The sequence below is a fragment of the Mastomys coucha genome, unplaced genomic scaffold (assembly GCF_008632895.1).
Source record: "Mastomys coucha isolate ucsf_1 unplaced genomic scaffold, UCSF_Mcou_1 pScaffold20, whole genome shotgun sequence".
Lineage (NCBI taxonomy): Eukaryota > Metazoa > Chordata > Mammalia > Rodentia > Muridae > Mastomys > Mastomys coucha.
This window is the reverse complement of record NW_022196903.1, coordinates 10,690,335-10,716,113: the sequence shown is the minus strand read 5'-3', so window position 1 is coordinate 10,716,113 and position 25,779 is coordinate 10,690,335. Positions and strand designations below refer to the sequence as shown.

The following is a 25,779-nucleotide window of genomic DNA, read 5'->3' as shown; positions in this document are numbered from 1 at the left end:
TCAGAAATCCACCTGCCTCTGCCTCCCAAGTGCTGGGATTAAAGGCGTGCACCACCACTGCCTGGCCACAAGATGCAAGTTCAAAGAAGATAGGCAAGAGGTATGTGCTACTGCCTTAATATATTAACTGCTCTTTGCTCGAAAATCTAGAGAATAATAAGAGAGGATGTGAAAAGTTAGACTACAAATTGGATAAACTTCTTTCATGCAAATATCCAACACAGTAATAAAGACAGGTGCAGAGTTCTACAAAAGGCTGACACATTACCAATAAATGAACAGTAAGCCCAATGGACATCAAGCTTGGTTTCAGAGATTGAACTCCTAGCTTGCTTGCCTGACTTCTCAGAACTGAAAAGTCACTTCTCCTTTGGGACTTTTAATGGATACATTCATTTGTTTTTCATATTCTTGTACATTTTCTCAAATTTCATGGCTTTGAAGCCTAATCTAGATGTAGTATTGCATTATTCTCTAAATTGTACACTTAGAAAAAAATATTACTATTCTTTCATACTGCTGGGAATTTGTAAAATAAATATAAATGCCTATCATATTCCAGGTAGGTTAATATTAAGTTACATAAAAACCCAAACACCAAGAAATAAGTTTTCAAATATTTCCATGTGGTGATAGAATCCATATTTTTCAAATTCCTGGACTATATCACTTCCAGGAGAAATTCTACTTCAGAACTTTAAAAATAGAATAAATCTCTCCATAAAACATTACATGTAGTAGTGTATATATTTTTGAAAAAGGCATAGGAAATGCATATATGTATGTCTAAATGTATACATACTCTAAACATATACATATATTTATGTACAAACACATACTTAGATAGAATGACTAGAAGAAAGATGGCATTACAGGAAATCAATGACTCTTCTTTGCAGTTACATTTTATATTTGACCATTTAAGATTCATGTAATACTATAAGAACAATTTTTTTTAACATACAGATTCACCCATAATACAACAAAAACTTGAATGCAGGTAAGTCAAGTCCAAATGGAGTTGACTCCTCCACAGGAGGCTAAGCTAAGTTTCAAGTAGCCTATCTGTATGCTTTCCTTCCATAGAAAAAATGCATCTTGGCACCAGGAAGAAACATAGCTTTATTTAAAAAAAAATCTGATTTTAGTCCCAAAAATCAATATGGCAAAGAAAAAGTTGCTACAAAGTTAATTCTTAGTTGAATATGTTCAAAATTCATGTCCCTGGTAATCTGAGATTTGGCCAAGACACATTAAATCTTAGATATTTTACAAATGCCAAGTTTTCAGAGAAACAAAAAAAAAATAAATAAAAATGCAATAGCAACAGATGCATTTCTCTAGACGTTTGTGTTGAGCCTAGCTATATACAGATATACAGAGCCTCTTCAAAAATAAGGGTGGGTTATATTTCATTTTTCATAAATAATAATCCTGGTTGTTCTTAATGTCATCTAACTAAATAATATTATATTCCTTCCTTGAAAATTTTAACAAACTGAACCTTCTGAAAATGAAAGGATAAGTAAAAACTGTAGGATTTGGATGGATGACAAAGAAAAAGAAACTAAAAAGTGTGTGTCTGGTTCCTTTAGAAAATGAAAATATAATTATATTTACAATATTGAAGTATAAGAATGAAAGAGTATTTGTTTTATTTTCATTTTTTTCCAACATAACAACATAATTTCAAAATTAGGACCCACTTAAATGAGAATCAGGCATATATATATGTATATATATACATTTATATATATGTGTGTGTATATACATATATGTGTGTGTATATACATATATGTATGTGTGTCAGATTTGGTAATGCCTTATAATCCCAAATCATGAGTTGGAGGTCACTTTGTGCTACATAAGAAGATACTGTAAAAATTTGAAAAGAAACAGTAAGTTAATTATTTAATAGGAATTCAGTAACTTTATAATGAATACCTTTATATTTAATATTATTAAAGTTTATTTCAAGTTATGGATTAATTTTTACTTTCATTCAAAGCAAGATTATTCTAGGCACATAAATTTTTATAAAAATTAGCAAATATGTACAAGTATAGAGCTGCTCCGACATGTACTTTCTCCAAATAAAACAAGGTGTTATACAATATCACAAAATACTAATTTAATAAATCTTATCTTTCTAAATTTGAATATTCATTTTCAATTGATTAAGTTTGAAATAATCTTTGCTTTTTAGAATTAACAAAAATTATGGTGACTGCCTCTTAAATTCTATTTTACTCTGCTTTACATTGGACGTTCAGAAAGGTTCTAAAGTAAGTCTGCAGAGCACCATTCTTTTGATTAATTACAGTAGTGTTTTAGATCCTATCAGGTTTTGGGAAAGTTAAGCAGAAAGTGCAGAGTCTGATGCTCCCCTTCCGCACTGTATCTCCTCCCCAACAGACACAGCCCTCTAAGAGGAGCATGTTTCCATGCGGGTTTTGCCAATCCACGCACATATCTTACTATAGTTTTATAAAACCGAAGAATTTATGGAGGGTCAACTCTTTAATTTTAACACTTCATTAGGCTTTGATAAATACACTTTGTCCAATGCCTATCATGTTGTTATCTTACAAACAAGTTCACTACCCTGAAATACCTATGTTGTCCTTATTCATCTCTTATTTTCTTCTTTAACTCTTGAAAAACACTGTGATCTTTATTTTTCTTTTACTAGGTCTGTACTTTTCTGTGAAAGTTCTCTATATGGACTCATATTGTATGCAGCATTTTCCCTATGATTCTTCTGCTCTTCTATATGTATCTTGGGGCCCTCTATATCTTTGTGGCTTTGTAGCTCATTTCTTTTATTATTGAATCATAACTAAATAAAACATTGTCTGTACATACCACAGCTTGCTTATCTCTTCACTCACTGACTGAAGGAAATCTGGGTGTCTTAACAAAGTTAACATGGTTCACTTAGCTACACTGGGAGCTGAGGTTTGAGATCAACAATAGGGAGCATATGTAACATACATAAGGCCCTGGTTCAGTCCCTAGCACATAATATAATAAACCCGCTGTGAACATTCTTGTGTGACTTAAAGTTCTGAATCATATGGGTAAATATTATGGAGTAATAAATTGCTGGATCATAAGTTAAGCCTATGTTTTACTTCATTAAGAAAATGTTACAACTCTTCTAAAATAGATCTACTACTCTACATTTTAACAGAAATGCATCAGCACTCCAAAATTCTAAATCCTCATAATTTTTTGTAATTTGGACTCTTTGTGAATTTAGTGATTCTGAAGGTCTATATTGATATTGCATTGCCTTTATTGCAATTTTCTAATGATTCACAATAATGCTCACCTTCTGTACAATTATCTATGTATATGTGCTTTATTTAGTTTGTGATGTATTTAGAAAACTTGTCCATTGTATATGTGTGATGTGAATGTGTTTGCTGTGTGTGTATATGTGTGAATGTATAATATGTGTAAGTATGGGTGTGATGTGTGTATGTGTGTGTGTCTGATGTGTGTGTGTGTGTATGTGATGTGTATGAGAGAGAGAGATGAGAGAGAGAGGCTAGAGATGAACCTTGAGTATTCTGCATGCATCACTAAAGATGTTTTATGAGAAAAGACATTTCATTTGCCTAGATATCATATATTTAACTAAGCTTACAGTCTAGTCACACCCCCAAGTATCTGCCTGATCCTGTCTTAGCAGTACTGACATTATAATGCATACTTCATACCCCAGATTTGCCTATTAAGCTAATTACTATAGGTTGTTACATAAGTTACAAGGTACTTATCAGAAATCATTTACAACATTCTCTCAGTCTGTAGCCCATCTTCATTCTGGTAATCCCATAGCATATTTTTTCTCATAACCTTTGGTGCATATCTAAAACTCCTCACCAAATTTGAGAATATTTATATCTTCTCTTTGCTTTCTTCTAGTTTGCTAATCCCAATTTTGGCTTGGCTCATTTTGTAGAAGGTGAAATGTTGTGTCTAGATGTGATTTAGAAATGTTGTTATATGGCTATTGAACACTATTTAATGAAAAGTCTATTCTCCTAAAATGCCTTTACTCCCTTATGAAAGGAAAGAGGATTATATGGTTTATTTAGGTCTATTCCAGAATTGTCTATTCTATTTCAATGGGGTATATGTCCACTCTTTAAGCAATGCCGTGTTTTACTGATTACTACAAATTTTTCTTGTCTTGCTTTTGAACTATGGAGTCATTCTTCTTAGTCATTCTTTTATGTTATACATGCTGACTATTTTGTCTTTACAATTAAACTAAAGGGTCAATTTCTCACTCTTCACAAAAGAAATTGTGGGGTTGGAAATATGGCTCAGTGACAAAGCACTTGATGCCTAAGTACAAGAACAGAATTTTGGATCTTCAGAAACCACAAGAAGCATGATGTGGTAACAAGATTCTGTTATCCCAAAACACCTATGTGAGACCGAGAAAAAAGAATCCTCAGAAGCTTTCAAGTGAGCTAACCTGGTTTCCAAATAAGCGCACAAGACATCCTATCTCAAACAATGTACAGGTGAGGAACAGAAAATGGCGTTGTCTATTTACCTCCATGAGTGTGTTGTGGCTACTGTACCCTCATTCACACTCAAAAATGTTAAGAAAATGGAGATAACCCACAATCAGAGGGAATCTTTCTGCAACCATTTGCCAATATCAATGTCTTCCTGGTGATGATAAGTCTCTGCAACTCACTCTAGAGACAGTTCTTCTGTGGCCAGTGCTGTGTGTTGTTCATTTGCCTTCCTTCTAAATATGAAAGTCTGTCATTTCTTTTTCCTTCTTTGCTGACCTTTGAGTTTCTAGTAGGATGCTGAGCAGAAATGTCGAGAGTAGGCATCTTTACCTGTGTTTGATACTATCAGAAAAGCATAAAACATCTCACCAATTGTTATGCATAAAGCAACGTCTGTTCAAGTACCAACTTGGTAGATGAAATGAACGATGGCAGTATACCAGAAGTTTCTGTAGTGTCTGCTTCAATTCAACACCCATCTAAAATGAAACAACTAGCCTAACTTTTGTTCTGATCACTTCTTGCATTCATAAAACAGAAAGTTTAATTTGGGAACTTTACATTTAAAAAAAGAAACAGTGCCATTAGTTTCTGGATTCAGAATACTTAACATTCAATTCTCAGATTCAAGCATATTATTGTTGCTTTACTTTGCTCATTGCTACTACATTTGAGTAGAGTGCTACCAAAGACTCCTGTAAATTATGTCTTCCAATGTACCATCAACCCGACACCAAGAAATGAGTGATGCTACTGAATACCCTTTAAAGTCTTAAGTAATGGCTTAAAGTATCCTCCACCTACCAAATTCTAGACAGCAACTAAATTTTCATGTTTATATATGATTACTAATCCACATCTTCATTTTGTTGAAGATTTTCATTCTGTTGCAATCAAGAAACACATTAATGTGAAGGACAGACACAATCTCAGGTTAAGAAATGATTAGAAAAGATATTTTAAGGAAATAGATAGAAGAATAAAGCTGGTACAATCATTTTGACATCTGACAAAATTAACTTCAAACCAGAACAAATTAGATGATAGGGAAGGACACTTCATACTCATTAAAGTTCAATTATATAAGGATGACATTTCAATTTTAACTATAGCCCAAATACAAGGGCACCAAAGTTTGAAACAAACAAACAAAAAACATTACTGCAGCTTAAATCACATATTGACCCTCAAATAGTAATAGTGGGAAATCTCAATAACCTGCTTTCACCAATGCATAGGTCATCTAGACAAAAACTAACCAGAGAAATACTGGAGCGAAATGATATAATCCAAATGGACCTAGCAGATATTTGAAGAACATTTCACCAGAACACAAAAGAATATTCCTTCTTCTCAGCACCTAGTAGAACTTTCTCCAAAATTACCACATACTCAGATACAAGCAAATCTCAACAAATGTGATAAAATTGAAATAATTCTATGCATCATATTAGGCTCCCACAGATTAAAGCTGAATATCAACAACAGTAGTAACAGAAAGCTCAGGAACTCATAGAAATTGAACAACTCACTATTGAATGAAAAATGGCTGAGAACAGAAATTAATAAAGAAATTATAGACTTTCTAGAATTAAATGAAAATGAATACCCAATATATCTGAATTTATGAATATATTGAAGGCAGTTTTAGGAGACAAATTTGTAGCACTAAATGCCTACATTTTAAAAAGAAGAGATCTCATACTAGTATCTTAACAACACACCTGAAAGCGCTATCCTAAAATCAAGAAATCACAATCAAATAAAGTAGATGGCAATAAATAATCAATCTCAATCCTCAAATCAATAAAACAGAAACAACAATAAAAACAATACAGTGAATGAATAAAACAAAGAGTTGGTTCTTTGAGAAATATCAAAATATTTACAAATCATTATCCAAACCAAATATAAATTGGAGGAACGATATCCAAATTAATAAAATTAAAAATGAAAAGGGAATATAACAGCAGACGCCAATAAAATCCAGAGAATTATATGAAAAAAATCTGTACTCCATCAACTTAAAAATGTGTTAAAAAAAAAGGTTAAATCTCTTGACATAGGCCAGTAGTAAAGTTAAATCAAGATCTTATAAGTAATTTAAACAGATTTATAACCTCTAGTGAAACAGAAGAATCATTAAGCATCTCATTCTGAAAAATTTCAGTGCCAGAATGTTTTAGCACAAAATTGTACCAGACTTTCAAAGAATTAATGCCAATGCTTCTCAAATTATTCTACAAAATAGAAACACAAGGAACAATGCAATTCTTTGTATGAGGCTACAGTTACCATGATAATAAAACCACATAAAGACACAGTAAAAAAAAAAAAAGGTAAGAAAATTAGAACTTACGCCATCAAAATAGATTAAAAATTTCTCAAAAAAAAAAAAATCCTAGAAAATTGGTACAAGATTACATAAAAGAATGACACAAATGATCAAGTAGGCTTCATCCCAGAGATGTAGGCATGGTTCAATACATGGAAATCAATAGATGTAATTAATTATGTAAATAAACTGAAAAAATTAACTACATGACCATTGTAAAGTGCAATACCCCTCCAAGAAAAATATCCTGGAGATACTAAGGACATAAAGAGCATTCCTAGACACAATAAAGCCAGTTTACAGGAAGACCATAGCTAACATTAAATAAAGAGAAACACTATTCCACTAAAATCAGTAACTAGACAAGGTTGTCCACTCTGCACATACCTATTTTGTATAGTACTTGGAGTCTTGGCTCAACACAAGGCCTATGGGAGTAGTCAAACAATATTTGATTTGACTGAAGGCCCACTACATGAGATGGAACCCACACCTGACACTGCCTAGATGAACAAGAATCAGAGACTAAATAGATCAGTTATTTAGAATAAAACCAAATTTGCTGTTCTAAAATAAAACAAAACAAAATTATGTTTTAAAAAAACAAAACAGCAATAAAAGTGACTCTCTGGTGATGTTTGGCTCTACTCATAGTTCAGAGCCTTAATCAGCCGTTGTTAGAGAAGCTTCCTCCCACAGTAGATGGGAAACAAATCCAGAGAACTTACAGACAGATATGCAGAAAATGAGAGCCCTTTAAACACTGTCCTAATTAGGATGCTTCCATTAAATGCTTCCAAAGAACCCTGAGGAAGTGGAGACAGACAGAATGTTACAAGAACGAAGGGATGGAAGACACCATGAAAACAAGGCCCTCTAGTCAACATGGTAAAAACGTGGTGAGATCACATATGACTGAGGATGAATGAAAATGGGTTTGAACTTATTGGAGTTCTAGAGCTGAGAGAAGAAGTGCATGTATGCTATAATTTGAAACCACAGAGCAATATCCAATTGATACCCACTTGCAACTAGGAACTAGTTCTCTCCACAGGGGAAACAAAGTACTCTTAAGTGTAGGCTTCTTTACCAGTACTAGATGGTCTACAGAAAGTGAACTCAAAAATAAGGTATCCTGAGGCTGGAGAGATGTCTTGGTAGTTAAGAGCACTGACTGCTCTTCCAGAGGTCCTGAATTCAATTCCCAGCAACCACATGGTAGCTCAAAACCATCTGAAATATTATTAGATGCCCTCTTTGGGTGTGTCTAGAGACAGCTACAGTGTACACATACAAATAAAATGAATACTTAAAAAAAAAGACATTATATCCTTGGACTATTGTAAAAACGTATACTACTCAAAGTTCTTTGTCTCAAAATAGATGTCAGGACTTTTATTTATTTATTTTTCAATTTTACATTATTTTTAGTTTGCGTGTGTCTGTGTGTAGTTCTCACTTTTATGTTACAGATTATTTGCATATATATTAAGGCTTCAAGTTTGATGACTTTATGGGATTCCCATGTGTACACAGAAGATCGTGAGTCTATATATGTTTCATATAGCTTGGCTTGTGCTATTTTCCTGTTTGTTTTGTCCTCTTACAATGCATTGGTTTTAGATTTATGTTATTATAATTTATTGCATAGTTTATTATCCTTTAAAAGCCTATTTGCTTTATAATGAGAGACAGAAAGGAGGTGGATCTAGATAAGAGGTTAGGTGGGGAAGTACTAGGAGAAGTTTGGTGAGAGGTAAATATAATCAGGATATGTCATGCTAGAAAAAAGCTATTTTCAATAAAAGAAAGAAATTTTAAAAAAGAGATGTTCCAAAAAGATAAGGAATAGATTTTCTACCACACTAAGCTGACATAATTGATTCATTCTATATAGTAGTCTAAGGATGCAATATCAGTCCAATAAATCTCAGTGTGAGAGGTGACAAAAAGAAATAACTATCTTACCAGGTGGTGGGTTTAAATAGATATATTACAATAGTCTTGTTCTCAGATATGGAGAAATATAACAAAGGGAAAAACACAGTTTGAAGCAAAAATAATATAATTGACACTACTGCTAATATTAAATTATATAATATATTTTGTATCAGAACAGTCTCAAGTCCTCTATAGTTCTCCATGAGAAAGTGCAAAGTGAACATTATTATTCTAATGAATCACCTTGGATTGAGTTAGTAAATATTAATATGAATCAGAATGCTAAAGTTACTAAACAAACAACTGCATATTTGTGGACTTAGTGCAAACAATATTGTCAACATATTACATTCTACTAATAAAACCAGAGCAGAAAAATACCATGAGGGATGGAAATACAATGACTTACATGTAGAGGGGTAGACTTTAGTCCTCTCCTAGGATCTAGAAGTCTTAATCTTTGTGCTTCACTCTTTCCTTCTCTGGAATATTCTTTTATTTACAGAGTAGTGAGGATCGAGCTTCAACAGAGTTCTCTTACTTGTTTGATCTGGGGAGAAAGTATATTTTTAATCAGTCATGATAAAATGCATCCAAATATATATATATATATATATATATATATATATATATATATATATTTACTGTAAGGGAATAGAAAATTTAATCTGTCTTGTGTCAGGGCTGAAGTAAACAGAATTGTAGGAACTGCCTTGTTGAACATCATAATCAATAAAAACCAAGTACTTAAACACCACTAAAAAAAACCCCACATTTATGTACACTTTAATTTTCACAGATAAGCAGCAGAACAAGAGAACATTAATATTAAAATCTAAAAGACTAAAAAAGCCTCCAAAAATGTATTTTTAAAAGCCTGACATAATTTTGCAAATCCATGACTCTGGATGGACTGGCTGAGACAATTAGGTTTTGAATATTTTTACTCATTCATTTTAACATCTCAAGGCTAAAGAATGACAGGGTGATTAGAAAAGTGTGAAGGAAAATCCATTTTTTAAAAAAAACTTTAATGCAGTAATAAAAAGAGATGATTTCAAAAACCTAAGATAGACCAGAAATATGTAGAACGCATTTATAAATGAGCAAGAAATTTATAGAAGAATTTATTTTTAAATGGAACCAAGCTTAGAAAATGGCTGCTCATGCAAGGCACCCTGAGAAAATTAGAATACATTATGCAGATACTGTCTAATTTTATCATAATTCCTTAATAAATCTATTAGGTGTTAAGATAGACACAGTCATTTCTTTATAGAATACAGGGACTTGCTATAGGAATATTTGACCTTTGGTGTCACAAACATCCATTAGGTTAAAAGAATTCAATCTATTATACAAATTTTATTAAAATGAAGGTTTCTAATAGCTGGAATTTTCTGATTCATTAAAATTACATATGAAGACAAATGTCTTCACTTTGTACCAAATGCCCGACTATTTCTGATGACTTATCTTTAAAAAACATTCAGTTTCTTCTACTAGTTCATATTACAATACAGAGGGGTACCTTTAGGCCAAAACTGAGAATAAAATATTGATGTTTGGCACAAGTTTTATGATAGCACTTTAAACTTTGTTTGCACTCTGAAACTAAATATATTACATAAGGGGTTCATAGTTTTCTTACATTTTGAAAAATTTAAGCAATGTAAATCAATATAAATAACAGACTAACTAAATACATAACTAAATTTTATGCAATGGAAAAACTACCTCTTCAAAACATTTGACTAATCACAAACTGCTTCTTTTCCTTGCCCAGTTGACTTGGTATAACTTAAGATAATTTGAAGAATGAATAACAATACAAAGTTTATTACCAAAGATTTAATTGCATTATGTGAGAAAACATTGTCATGATTAGACTTCTAGCCGGAGAGAAAAGCTGTTCTGCTTTGTGTAAGGAAAAGTCAATTAATCTTGGTCTAATTTAAAAGTCTTATTATTAAGACTTACTGATATGCACTCTCTATATCAACATATCCATGTGGCTGCTCAAAACAGGCAGTTTTCTACACTTTTGAGAAGAGAAAAATGGCTCTGTGATATTCTGGGCAGCTGCAGCTCGGGGCACACTCTTGAGTGTCTGTTTAGCTGTGAAAGGATGAATGGCATCAGTAGGTTTTGGTTAGCCTGGTCTGTTAGTACATTTCCAGAAATGCCCATGATAGTATATGCCTTATGTATCTACCAGAAATGTGATAAGAGTATGCCAGGCCCTTACAGGGCAGAGCCTGAGTATGGCTAAATTTACATTTAGATGTGAAAAGGTATAAAGAACCAAACCACACACACGTACTCAACATACACACACCACATTCACAAATTGCAACACCATATACAGGTATACACAGGGCATGCCACGTGTATATACAACATATACACCCAACATGTAGTATATTGCACATATAACATATTCACCTACATGGACACATATGTGCACAAATAATTGCACTTTGCTTTTTAATAAAATGTGCTTTGAAAGATAAAGTGTGTCAGGAGAGATGGTTCAGTGGTTATAAGCACTTACTGACATTATAGAAACTCAGATTCGGTTCCCATCACCCATAATCATCTGTAACTCCTGTCCCAGAGAATCCAGTGCCTTCTTCTGACTTCTGAAGAACTTAAGCATGCACATGGTACACATACACACAAACTAGCAAAGCACTCCTATACATAAAATAAAATAAAAGATTTTAATGTGTGGAGGCTAGAGAGATTACTGAGCAGTTAAGAGTACCTACTGCTCTTTCAGATGACCAAGGTTCAATTGCCAGCACCTAAGTGGATGGTTATAACCACCTGCAAACTCCAGTTCAAGAGGACCTTGAACTGGACATGACCTTTATAGCCTTTTGCACACATGCGTACAGTCAGACACAGACATGCACACACAACAAATAATTTTTTTTAAAAAAAAGCAAGCTTTTTCTTGAAAATTTAAGTAGACTGTAGTATTTATCCTAAAATACATAGCACAACATATGCTAACATTCTTTTTGGAGTTCATGCAAGCTATGATCAGGGTGCTTTCCCACACTACTTAAACACCTCACTTGCATATAGAACCTCGATATTTAGAGCTATGTATCCATCATTGTCTTTTCAGCATGGCCAAGGACACAGCTTTATATTTAGTGTTATACTTCCTAGAGGATTTTTTTTTTCTGTTCTTTCAGAGACAGTTAAGTTCAGGTGGTTCCTTTCTCTGTTGTAATGAAAGACCCCAATAATAATGATTAAAGGAAAGAGGCTTTATTCTGACCCACAGTTCCAGGGTACAGCTCATCATGTGAATAGTTCTTGGAGCTGTTGGTCACACAGTATCCCCATTACAGAGGAAGAGAGCAGTGAATGTACACTGCTGCTCAACAACCTTTCTCCACTTAGAGTTCAAGGTCTCAGTGAAGGTTTGGTGCTACCCAGAGTACTAGCATCTTTCCATCTCAGTTACTAGGGTCAGGTCAATCTCACCCAGGAATGCTCAGAAGCACTTGTCCCTTCTATTGCATCAGAACTGTATATTGTATGTACCTTTGTCACTAAATTCATTCTGTATAATGAAATAATTATAATTCTTGAAACCAACTACAGGCATTAAATTAAAATTGAATAAAAGGCCTTACTATAGTGGCTGGCACACAGTAAATCTGAATATAGCAGGACAGTAGGGAGTTTGAGCACTTGTTCTTGATTGCCTGCGATGAATGTGCTCATACATAACTATGAGTATCTATCCCTTTCACTCCTAAAACTTTTCCAGTTTGGATAACAATGTATTCATGCCAACTATACTAATTATTATTTCTTTATCATTTGATTATTTATAAACAAATTGTTTTCCATTTTAGTTTTTGTGATATCCCTGATTTTACTGCAGAATATAAATATGGGAGATTATAATACATAAATCCATCATGTTAGCATTAATAAATTCAAATAGATGCTTGAGTACTGAGCTTTGGATTCCAGACTGTGGTAATGTATTAAGGTTGTAGAATCTTTAAGAGGTAGAGCCTCATGGGAAGAAATTGCATCACTGAAAGTGTGCTCAGTGATAGAAATATTGCCTGCCCCAAACCCTCATTGATTTTTAGCAACCATGAAGTATACAGACCTCTTCCCCCATGATGTGGGAACACAAACGTCAAAAAAAAAAAATATCACAAACTGAACCACTGGAACTGTGACCCAAAAAAAAAAAAAATTTCAATCTTCTAAATGTTTATCTCAAATACTTTGTACCACCAGTGGAAAACTGCCTGACAAAATTTACACAAATGCACAGTATCACTTGGGGATGATGGAGACACTTGACGATAGAGTAGAAGTTTGAAATTATAAACCAAACCACAACTTGATCAGAATCCAAAGGAAGGAAGGATGTTATCTTAAAGGATGTGGAAAATAGAGAATGTAACGACATGTGGGTTAAGAAAACAGGAGTGGAACTAACTGGGAGTAGAAAGGAAACCATCTGGACGTAAGGAGGTGCTCAAGAGAGAATGAGGTCAGGGATAAACGAGAACAAAGTATAATAACCCTCATTTGTGAAGATGCATTGACGAAACCTATAAGTTTGTATACTAACCTTAAAAATTAATAAAACTTGGCCTATTGCTCAGTCAGTAAAAAAAAAAAAAAAGACAGAGCTTGCCTCTCTGTGCTGATCTGCCAACTTAATGCCAACTTAAAGTAACTACTAGGTGCACACTCTCCCGGTTAGTCCTTTCTGAGAGTCTTAAGTCATCTGCATCTTATTCACAGCACTGCAGACATCTATTTTCCGGATAGTTGAGTTGGATACTAGTTATAGCCAATGAGAAATGAGACACATGGTGAGTAAGTTCTACAGAGGATTTAAATTACCAGAAGAACATGAGCAAATGTGGGATGAGAGCAGGATACACATCGGTCTCTGGTTTTTGATTGACAATCTCAGTTTGTTTCACTTACAAAGGTGGTTGCAAGCAGAGCCAGGTTTGGAGGCAAGCGTCGGCATAATGGCATAAGCTTCTGAGGGTTGCACAATCAACACAAAAGAACAAGGACAAAGCAGAGCAGGGGCGGCCTTCTACGAGGTACAGACTGGAAGAACAGCCCTTAGCAGGTTCTTGATTCCTGCCTGCCATTCCTGAATATAGGGATGCAGATTTAGTCATGGTGATCATGAACTTTGCAAGAGAGGCTAGAAGGTTGGTGCCATGTGTTTGTGGGTGTACACGAAAGAGGAAGGCAGTAATTCAGTTTTTTAAGATTTTACAACTAATTTTCTACTTAAAATATAACAAATTATATGAAATGATATATTAAGTACTTATCAGGGTCGTGGACCACAGAATTTTGGCATCAGTGATTGATAAGCTGGTCTATGTACTAGCAACCTTGTTAAGTCAAAGATTGAAAAGGGAAATATGTTTTGAATCCTGATAATTTTTTCAGAGAGTCACCCATATACATTTTTAAAAATATTTGCTATTTAATCTTGTTCTCTTCAAATGAAATATGGTTTTCCATTTTCTCTTTCTCAGTACTTTATCTTCTGACTCTTTAGCATTTTATGTAAATATTCTACTACTAACTCTTATTCAAATTAGTAATGTTTTATTTATCTTCAAAACATAATCTTGATCTTTCTTTTTACCCAAGAACACATATGTTTTCTTAAATATAGACCAAAAAATACCAGATGTCTCCATAAGTAATATAAAAACAAGTATCATTTTCTACCTCTGAAATTACAGTCTTTTCCCCACTACTCCAGTAATGATTTTACATTCATATCCCTCACACCCTAGAGTATCTTTAAACATTATCTCATTATTTTGCAGGCTACCAGACCTAACAAGGTTTCCCAAGCATATGTTTTTATAGTCTGTTACACTGGCAGAAGGAGGGGGGAAGACATTAATGTCTAAATTTGCATATATTCAACTGAAAATATACAAATATTTCTCCACTGTCTTTTCTTGCATGTGCATCAGTCAGTGCTCTTTTAAAAAGAAAACCTGTTCCATAACTAAATAAATAACAAGTTTAAACTGAAGGTTGTTTATTCTTGATATCAGGTTTGTCTATTTATTCTTATATTAATTTGGTTTCAACTGCTGGGATAAGACATTCTGACCAAAGACAACTTGAAAAGGGCAAGGGATCCTTGTCTTCCATGTTCTATAATAGCCCATCATCACTAGGGTTGGCATGGCAGGGACTCCAACAGGAACCTGAAGGCCAGACCTACAGCAGAGAAAGAAGAAGGGTGCTCCTTCCTGGCTTGCTCTCTGTGGCTTGCCCAGTTTGCTTTCTCATATGTCTTAGGACTATCTCCCAAGGCGTGGTACTACCCACAGTATGCTGGAACTTCTCACGTCAATCAATAATCAAGGCAATGCCCCATCAACTTGCCTCTAGGCCAATGGAGATATTTTCTCGATTGGTTGCTTCTTTCCATTAGTTTGTGTCAAGTGGGTAAAAACTAACCCACACAATTCCATTAATAGATTTGTTCAAACTTCATAAAATCAAATGGAAATGTACTATACCTGCTTTTGTCAGACTTGAGTCTCCATATGATGCTTTCCTCTCAAATTCTACTTCTCCAATCTTACTATGCCCTTACAACCTAGCTTCCTTATCAGGACCTTCAGGAAGCATCCTCTTTATTATCTGCTGCAGAAACAATCAGACACATAGCATTTTCTGTAAGGCTTCCTTTCAAAACTGCCTACTGCCCAGAAGGGGGATGTATACCTTTAATGCACATGAATACTTGGGCGACTGAGGCAGGTGGAGTTTGTGCGTTCAAGGCCAGCCAAGGCTATATAGAGAGATCCTGCCTCAATAAAACAAAAAATGAGAGAGAAAGAGACAGACACACAGAGAGAATTAATTAATTAAACACTGCTTAGCAGGTATGGTTACTTAATTCAGGTTAGGCAGATGGACAGCAAGACACTGTCTGGATGACCACAACAGACTTGCAACTTAGTCTACTGTGTGACAAGTCTGTTCGTTTTGCCTGCTTACATGAATTAAAATCTCTTTAAAACCAGAACGCTCTACTTTGGTCTGTGTCTTTCATATCAACAGTGATATTTAGAAAGAAGTGTTAAGCCACAGAACAAGGTTGATGCAGGTACAGAAGGATACAGAAGACAAGCAGCTCTCCCTTCAGACGTTCACCTACCCACATTATCCCACTGATGTAATTTTCAGTTCTAAAAAAATATTTTTCAAGCATGCAACTTATGCAGAACAACAAGGTCGTTATTTGATTTAATTCTTGAAAAATCTGAGACAAAGTGCCGTGAAGGTGAGACAAAATACTTGTTTTTTAATATGTGGAAGTTCTGAACTAACAGCAGTTTTAGAACTCAAATTAAAATTAGACTGTTTCGTTTCTTGTGAAAATCACTGGACAAGTATGTGACAATTTGTTTCAAAATGATACAGTGAATCTCTAAGATAGATCATCATATTAATTCTGTGTTTCTTCTAGAAGTAAAGATTAAAACAATCCCACTCAATATACTCAGACTCACTCAATATGTTACGCATTATTTTAAAAATAAGCTAAAATTTAGTTTATTTTTAAAATAAACTAAAACTCGATTAGTGGTATTTTAAAATAGAAATATTTCATGATATATTTTCTATATTTAGTAGCATTTCTTTGCCAAGTCATCCAGTTCAAAGTCTCTCAAAATTTAGCACACAAATTATAATATCTATGACTTGGTTTGTTTGATCATATTTCAACCTAACTACTTGTATTCAATAACAAAGAACATCGGAAAACATTGATATTCTTGTGAATATTGTCTACCATATATACTTCCTATAGCTCTTTACAGTATATACCACTTAGACCTCTTATAACACTTTACCCATATCTCGCATGTGTTCTCTGTATATTTAGAACTGCCAAGTAAAATAAAGTTCCTATAGAAGTGCTAAAAGCAATGCCCACTCCAGGAGCCGGTATCCAAGATAGTACTAAAGGTTTAGAGGACATCTATTTATTATTCTGACGAGTTTATGATTATATGTTGGCTTGTTTATAAAGTGGATGGAAAAATCTATGACGGGCAAACAGTCGGAGAGGCCAACAAAAACCACAACACCTTATCTATATTAGCCTGACAATTGATGTTGAACAACAGTATTTTCTAAATGTACTCTATTCAAGGCTGGATATGTAATTACCTTCAGTCCATAGTCTAGACATTAATGCTTTCATAGTATTTAAGACTCCTTGTAACATGCTTGCAGCTTTAAGTAAGCAAGGCTAAATCTTGACCAGATAAATTAGCAAAGAATGCAATAAAAGCCACAATAAAAGAACTTTATCCTACAAACCTTCAAGTTGCTGCTAAATGAGATTTCTTTGAAATGCAGATCAGTTGAACTAGATTAGTGAATTTTAGCTCCTGTCAACATCATAACAAAATACAAATACAATTGTTCCCTGGTCTTATCTCAGAGCTTCCATCTGCTGCCTTGTTATTTACTTTCCTTGATTTACTATGCAGATCTAAATAAGGCACATCAAGAAGGGCTTACAGCACAATGGCTTCTTAAGCTTTACATCAAGGTATTTGAAACTGAAGCCAGGAAAGGGCTGCCATCAAAGACATATCTCTAATGAACTTCCATATCAGAGAAGGTTTGGTATTTAATACTGCTGTGAAAAGAAAGAGCTACAAATCAGAATGGCCTATGAAAGAAAATGCCTACAAATCTTGATGAGATTAGCACGTCTGAGAATTAATATCCCAATAAAAATGATGTCTGGTACCTTGAAGAGTTAACTCTCAACCTTTCCAAATATAATGCACTATGTCAGGAGCAGAGAAATCATTTGACAAGGTTAAAAGGTCAGGAAAGAATTTTTAATTTTCTTTTTATGCTAGACAATAATAATATTACTTTCTTCCTACATAACAATATATCTACAACAGAACAAACATGCTTGACTAGAATTAACCAAGCTGTAACATGATTTTTGATGTCATAGACATTTTTACACTGTTTTCAAAATGAAAAAATTAAGGAAAAACTTCACAATAAAATAATGTAATATAAAATGACATTTTTTCATCTACTCTGATAGTTCCCATTTCTTTCCTCACAGTAATCTATGTGAACAGAGTAACAGTTTCTGTCATTTTGTAAACCCTGAGATTATTTTTTTCCACTATATGCCATCATTCTTTATGGAAAATCAGGAAATAATCCTTCCACTCTCCATTCCCACCAATTTTATTTCTTCACTTATAATTCTAACATACTGAGCTGAGCTCGAACAAAATAATTCACAAAACTAATGTGAAAGTTTCCCGCAAACTCCTCGCAATCCTGCCTGACACTTCCTTCCCATAAGCAATAAGGTCTATAAACAAATGATACTTTGTGGGGTTTTTTTCCTAAAGAAAACATTTCAATCATTTATGTCATTCTATAGAGAAGATCCCACAAGCGTGTTCTGTTCTGTGGATCAATCAGTTCCAAACCAAAGTAGACATGTTGTTGACTCCCGTGCCTGGAAATCCTGCTGCAGGCTCACCAGATGATGAAAACTGAGGTATGCAGTGCACAGGGCCCCACATGGCATCAGTAGCTCCTGGGCATGTCAAACTTCACAACTACCCTACAGTCAATGACAGCAAACACCTTCCTTGTTCTTCCTTCCAAACATAAATTTGCCTCTCCCATTCCTCTGAATTATGGGCTGTCTTCCAGAAACAAAGCCCTAAATAGAAGCAACCTCCCATGCCTATACAACAGAAATCACAGTTTGTCTTTTTGTTGGATTTCATTTCCTCTAGGTGATGTTCCAGACTCATTTACAACCACAAGAGACTGTTGTTACCTCTTCTTGTTTAATGAAATGACAAAACAACACATTTACATATTCAATAGCAGGTGCTATAACAGGTTTGTCTGCTCTTGACCTAAAACATGTAAAGGAGGTTTATGTGCAACAGCTGTCTCAAAGGTATTGGCGCTCTGATGGGCAGCTGAAACTCTGCCATCTGTGGAAGTGTGTGTTCAAAATGACAATCTGTTTGAAGAACCAATTGATAGCTAGTGCCTCGCCTCTATCCATATGTTAAGTTCTCAACTATGCATGATTTTGCTATCAGGCTCCCACAAAAGGTCTTAAATAGGAAATCTTACATGAACAGTTAACGTATATAATTGATCATTAACAGACATTTCTTTTCACTATTTTCATACCCTGTAAGGTACCCAATACTATATTATAATAACAGTATCACATCCCAGGTCCCAATTTTCACTGCTTAATGATTTTAATTGCTAGGATAACAACCAAAATAACTACATCCTAGGATTCCTGCTACCGTATCTCTGTCCTAATCTATTCTTATAGTCAAGCTACAGTTTTAGATTTTAAAAACAATGAAGTTACATTGTAGCTTTTTAGAGCTCTCTCATTTTTAGCTTTAATGAAGACAAGGACTTTTTTTTTTTTGAGGATATAACAATTCCTGTTAAGATGAAAGGCTACTCCTTTTTCCTTCTACATGAAAATAAAGAATCCAAGTTGGACCATGGCCAAAATGGTTTGTTTTGAGTGGTGTTTGTAGGAAGCAGCACCATATGACCCAAGCTTGAGGTTGGATGATCTTTCTAAGGTCTAATTTACTTGTCAAAAGATGCTTTCATGACAAATGTACAAAGTCTAGCTGTGACTATTACTGCTTAAATAAAACAAATCATCCACAGCCCTTTCTTAAAGAATGACAATCACTTAGAAACACAAAAGATTTGTTAAATTAAGCAATCTAGCAGCACCAGATAATAAAAGAAACCCCACCTCTCTCCTTTAAACACACACACAAGCATACACACACACATATATACATATTCTCACATGCATATACACAAATGCATACAGATACCCATGTATACATACATATATACATACACATACACATAAACACACACAAATGCCCATGAATATATGCATGTACACACAGATGTACATACACATAGTCACACACATAACCATGCATATATACCTATACACACACACACACACACACACACACACACACATCCACACAAATATAATCTGCCTAAGCTTGATGTTCTATTATTAAGACCACAAAATTTGTTTACACTGCAAAAGGACAGAAACAGCATGAACTGCCAAAATGTCAAACTGGCTTAAATTTAATGAAAACTTCTTAATTCGAGGTTTCATAACATTTGAATCATTCAAATTTAAAGCAAACCATAATTTATTATATAAATTAAGCTTTCCAATTTTAGTGAAATACAGATTTTAAATACTTTTTCAACCTCAAGTGGGTACTTTTAAATTTTTATGTTAGCCTCAATGGATGTCAGAATTTTGCTGCCATATTTTTGCTTTTCAAAAATTCTATTTGTTTTTTTCCTGACAGAACACTTGATCAAAGGATGGGAAGGAGAAGCAAACATGTATACCTGATGGCAACTGATTTAAAATCCCATTTGTTTTATGACTTCAATACCTCAGAATTAAAATATCATTTAAAAGAAGAAGAAAGAAGGAATAATCGGGGCCTGTCTCCAGCAAGGGAGATGAGACTTCATCATGATCCCTTTAAAGCCTTCCCAAAATTTTAAAAATGAAAATCATTTATTCAGTAGGTTGTAACTGGCTTTGCTAAGCTGCAGTAATCCATCATGTGGATAAATATTTAGACAATATTTTAAATGTGTACAATGTTCTTGAGCGAATGCCACAGTTCCAGGCTGTCATGTAAATACAGTCTGATCAAAACCATTCTGCTTGCATAATAAAACCCTGCTATAAACGCAACTGTTCAGCCACAGAGAGAACTTAAGATTTTGGAAAACTGCTGCAGGAAAAAGTGACCACCAGATAAATAAAGAATACCAGTGTTGAGTTCAGAAGGTTGTTTTGTTAAAGTAGACACCATCTAAGTAATAGTATCTATTCTAAATAGGGGCTAACGTTGTTTTACTTTAATTACCATCAGTGGACAATGATGGTACATCTATTTAATGAGCATCACTACACAGTTGAAGGGTAATAAAGTACCACAGGGCATTCTGATTACAGAGAGTAATTTCCAAGGTCTGCCTTTAAAGTAAAAGAAAGCAGGACATGTCAGTGTGTGTAAGTTGACTGCAGATTTGTGGGTTCCTGGGGAGCCAACAACATTTAAAAAGGCATATATTTCTATATGTACATTGAGCACTTATAGGAAAGCAGAGGGGAACTAATTCCAATATTTAGTATTAGAAAAGTAGAAATGAATACTTAAGGTAATGTTTCCCAAATATCCTCATGGCAACACATACACAAAGGGAATACCACACTTAAACATACACAAACACCAACTGTGCAGGCTCCATTCTGGTCTGGCTGGGTACTACAGAGACAACCCTGGCTAGTATATATTATGTATTATATAGATTTCAGAATAGAAGGAAATCAAATCGATCATACAGATGAGTTGGTGTAGTTAGAGTAAAAACTTGTTAATATGCCTAGCCATTATTATTTCAGCTTAGGCTAAAAATTACATATCACATTGTTGTAAATTATGTATTTATATCAATTAATCCATTTGTGATAGTAGCGTTGGAGACTTGCGAAATGAAAGTTATTTCCTTCTGGTCAACGGAATGGAATCTACCCAAGGTGGAGAATTAACGTGTGTCTTAGTCAGGGTTTCTATTCCTGCACAAACTTCATAACCAAGAAGCAAGTTGGGGAGGAAAGGGTTTATTTGGCTTACTTCCACATTTCTGTTTATCACCAGAGGAAGTCAGGACTGGAACTCAAGCAGGTCAGGAAGCAGGAGCTGATGCAGAGGCCATGGAGGGATGTTTCTTACTGGCTTGCTTCCCCTGGTTTGCTCAGCCTGCTCTCTTACAGAGCCAAACACCTCCAGCCCAGGGATGGCACCACCCACAAGGGGCAATTGAGAAAATGCCCCACAGCTGGATCTCATGGAGGCACTTCCCCAACTGAAGCTCCCTTCTGTGATAACTCCAGCCTGTGTCAAATTGACACATAAAACTAGCCTGTACAATTGACCCCTTCTCAACTTGACACACAAACATATCACTATTAAGCCTCAACCCTTATGTTCTTATTCATCCCCAAGATCTAAAGTGCCACAGTCTTTACATTTAAAAATCAAAGTCTCTTAACTGTGGGCCCCACTAAAATACATTCTTCCTTCAAGAGGGAAAAATATCAGGGCACAGTCACAATCAAAAGCAAAACCAATGTCTGGATTCAACTCATGATCTTCTGGGCTCCTCTAAGGGCTTAACAGGTCACTTCTCCAGCTCTGCCCTTTGCAGCACACAGCTTGTCTTCTGGGCTCCAGATGCCTGTACTCTACTGCTGCTGCTGTCCTTGGTAGTCATTCATGATACTGTCATCACTAAAACACTGTCTTCTGTAACTAGGCTTCACCAATAGCCTCTCATAGGCTTTCTTCATGGTGCCAAGCCTCAACTCCTTTGCATGACCCCTTCAGTCCTGGGCCATCAATTGCAAACCAATGCTGCCCCTTCACCAATGGCCTTCCATGGCCTCTCACTGTATCAAGCCTCAGCTGCTCTTCATAGACCCCTTCATGCTGTCAAAACCAGTACTACCTGGGTGACTCTTATACATTACCAAGTCTTGCTGCAGCACAAGGTACAACCTTGGCTATCTCTGGAACACAGTCTCTTTGCTCTCAAAAAAACACTTCTCAGAAGATGTCACCTCAATGATGCTGGTCTCTTCTTAATCACCGCTAATTTCTTAGCTCCAGCTAACCAGCATCAATAGTCCCAGTAATGCAAAGTTTTAACTTTAGTAGTTCTGGTATCTTGTTAATCACAGCTGATACTTCAGCCCCAGCTAACCAGAACCACAGAATCTTCATATTCAAAACAACATGGCCCTGATAAGTGTCTTTAATCCTCCCTCTGAAGTTTCACAAGCCAGGCCTCCATCTCTGCACTTTCTCAACATGATCTTCCAAGCTGCTACAGAACATCACACAGAGTTCTTAACAACCAGTGGTTCTTCTAGCTCAAAGTTCCAAGATCCTTCCACAGTCCTCCACAAAACATAGTCAGGTTGTCACAGGAATACCCCACTATGCTGGTACCAATTTGTCTTAGTCATGGTTTCTATTCCTGCACAACATCATGACCAAGAAGCAGGTTGGGGAGGAAAGGGTTTATTCAGCTTACTCCCATATTGCTGTTGATCACCAGAGGAAGTCAGGACTGGAACTCAAGCAGGTCAGGAAGCAGGAGCTGATGCAGAGGCCATGGAGGGATGTTTCTTACTGGCTTGCTTCCCCTGGCTTGTTCAGCCTGCTCTCTTATAGAGCCCAATTCCTCCAGCCCAGGGATGGCACCAACCACAAGGGGCAATTGAGAAAATGCCCCACAGCTGGATCTCATGGAGGCACTTCCCCAACTGAAGCTCCCTTCTGTGGTAACTCCAGCCTGTGTCAAGTTGACACACAAAACTAGCCTGTACAACGTGCTTGCTGAGTTGGTCAATTGCTAAGGGACAACCCAGGCTGAGTAAGTTAACCTTAAGCCATGCTAACGACATGAGAGGAATACTGATCCTTTAAGAGAAAACTTACTTTTCCTTCCCAGAAACTCTGAGTGAAGTATCTGCAGAGCCCAGGCTTCTTCCATCTGCACACTTTCCTTCCTGACTTTTCTCCTCTTTTCCTTCCTCTGGGTGTGCTCTCCTGGGCAGTCTGGGCTCCTGCTCATTCTCAAAGTTACTGCTTTCCATTTCCTTTTGCAATCTGACTGTTTACAAGTGCCATGCCTTACCTTCTTCCTGTTGCCCATTTTCTTCTGAGAGGCTGTAGAGATTTACAATTTTTCTGCCCCAGGATTTTCCTTATACTTGTTTTCTTTTGTTCTTCTAAGAAAATTGAATTTGAGCTTTCTTCAAAGTATTTCGTTTAATTTTTCTTTTGTTTATAAAATGTACTACCAGTGGAGAGGACCCTAGTTTTTACTAGTAACACATAATATCCCAAGTTGAGCTCCCCAAAATTACTAGTAATAAAATTACTGAGAAATGGCGAATGAATAAGTAGGAGAGAAAATAAATACAAATTACTTCTATTTTAATACTTTACTAAAGTAAATAAATGAAAGTGCATATTGAAACGGTTCCGAAGTTAATGATTGGATAGTAGTGTCTGCTGTATGGACTTCTCTCTTACTAAAGAATACAGAAAAGAAAGTAGACTGGTTGGAACATTGGTCAGAAGCACAATTAGAATAAAAGCAGAGAAAAACAAAGTCAACGTTCATAAGAATGACCTTCAGTGGAAGGAAGAGCTGATACACCAACTAACAATCATTACTTGCAAAATAATGATTAAAAAATTATGACCTCAGAAGACTATGGAAATGATAGAAAATACAATAAAATAACAGGAACAACAATAAAACCAACAACAACAATAGACTCCTAAGGGTTCTGATAGAGACGACAAGAAAGGATAACCTACAAGGATAAGAAGAGAGCATCCAGATGCCAGAAAGGCACCAACAGAAGATGTTGCTATGGTGTCAAGGAAAAGGACCTAATAAGGACTGGAAACTAAATCTAGTTAGATGATATAGACGAGATCAAACGGCCAAAGTGTTAAAAAGTCTTTAATATTTGAAATAAAATAAGACTCAGGAATGCTCTTACTAAATTATGTCAAAACTTTGCTTTCGTTCAAAAATGTACACAATTCAAAATGTATATTTGTCAGGACATTGCCCTGAAAGCTTTTAAAATTTTAGTTGTTGTTGGCTGTTATGGAATCAGTTCTCTCCTTTTTCCATGAGATTCAGGAATCAATTTAGGTTATCAGACATGAGGGAAAGCTCCTTTATTGTTGAGCTCCTGCTTTGCAGTGACAGGGGTCTCAATGTAGTTCAAAGTTGTGAATGTTTTTTTTTTTTTAAAATATGTGAAATTAAGCCAGGCATAGTCACACATACTGTTACTCCCAGTACTGGAGGCAGAGGCAGAGGCAGAGGCAGAGAGGCAGAGAGGCAGAGAGGCAGAGAGGCAGAGAGGCAGAGAGGCAGAGAAGCAGAGAAATCTCTATAAGTTTGAAGCCATCCTGGTCTACATAGTGAGTTCCAGAACAGCCAAGACTATATAGTGCAACTGTCTTGAAAAAACACAAATAAACAACAAAACAAAGAAACAAAGACTATGGGGTGAACGGACTCAGGCTTAGTGGCACTGAGAACCTTAGCCTCTCCTTACAAAGGAACAATTCTCGGAAAGACACAGCACTGCTGTTTGTATCTATCATCTTTATCTATGCTATGAAGGAAAAGCTTATTCACTTTACTCCCAAAGAAGCAAGCAGTATGAGCGTGCTTGGAAAACTCCAGGGAATAACATGGCTCGGTCATTATTGTCTACAATTCTGAATCAGCCACATGCTGCAATATTTCCCATAATAAGCTATATAAAATGTTTCACTATAGTATGTTAATGATGTGTGTCTCCAGTCCTTTGCACAAACTATATACATCTTAAACAATAACTGCAATTATACCACTAGAAAGGCAAGAACTGAAGAAATCAAAAGAAAATAATTACAAAAATGAATGTACTAAAGTCTGTCAAGTGAAACAATGTCAGAGAATCTATAGCATCCCCATGACATACGTTTTGTGATCTTTTAAAAAGTCTCATGGTTAAGGATCTTAAACTCACAGAATAAAATATTGATCAAGTGAACTAGGAAGTGACTTGGAAGCTAATGTGCTTGCCTCCAAGCATCATAACCTGGGTTTGATCCCGGAAACCCATATGGAGAAGAGAGAGAACCAATTCCTGTATACTGTCCTTTAACCTCCACAGGTATACTAGTGCACATACCCACACACACATAC

General features: G+C 35.4%; 1 protein-coding gene across 4 annotated transcripts in view; it reads right to left on the bottom strand.

The window, feature by feature from the left end:
• Positions 1-25,779, bottom strand: part of Foxp2 (forkhead box P2) — a 534,032-nt gene that overhangs the window by 446,105 nt on the left and 62,148 nt on the right. For all 4 annotated transcript variants that reach the window (XM_031381204.1, XM_031381198.1, XM_031381206.1 and 1 more), the window contains exon 2: positions 9,227-9,367. The gene's annotated coding sequence lies outside the window, so the exon portion shown is untranslated. The remainder of the gene's footprint in view (positions 1-9,226; positions 9,368-25,779) is intronic.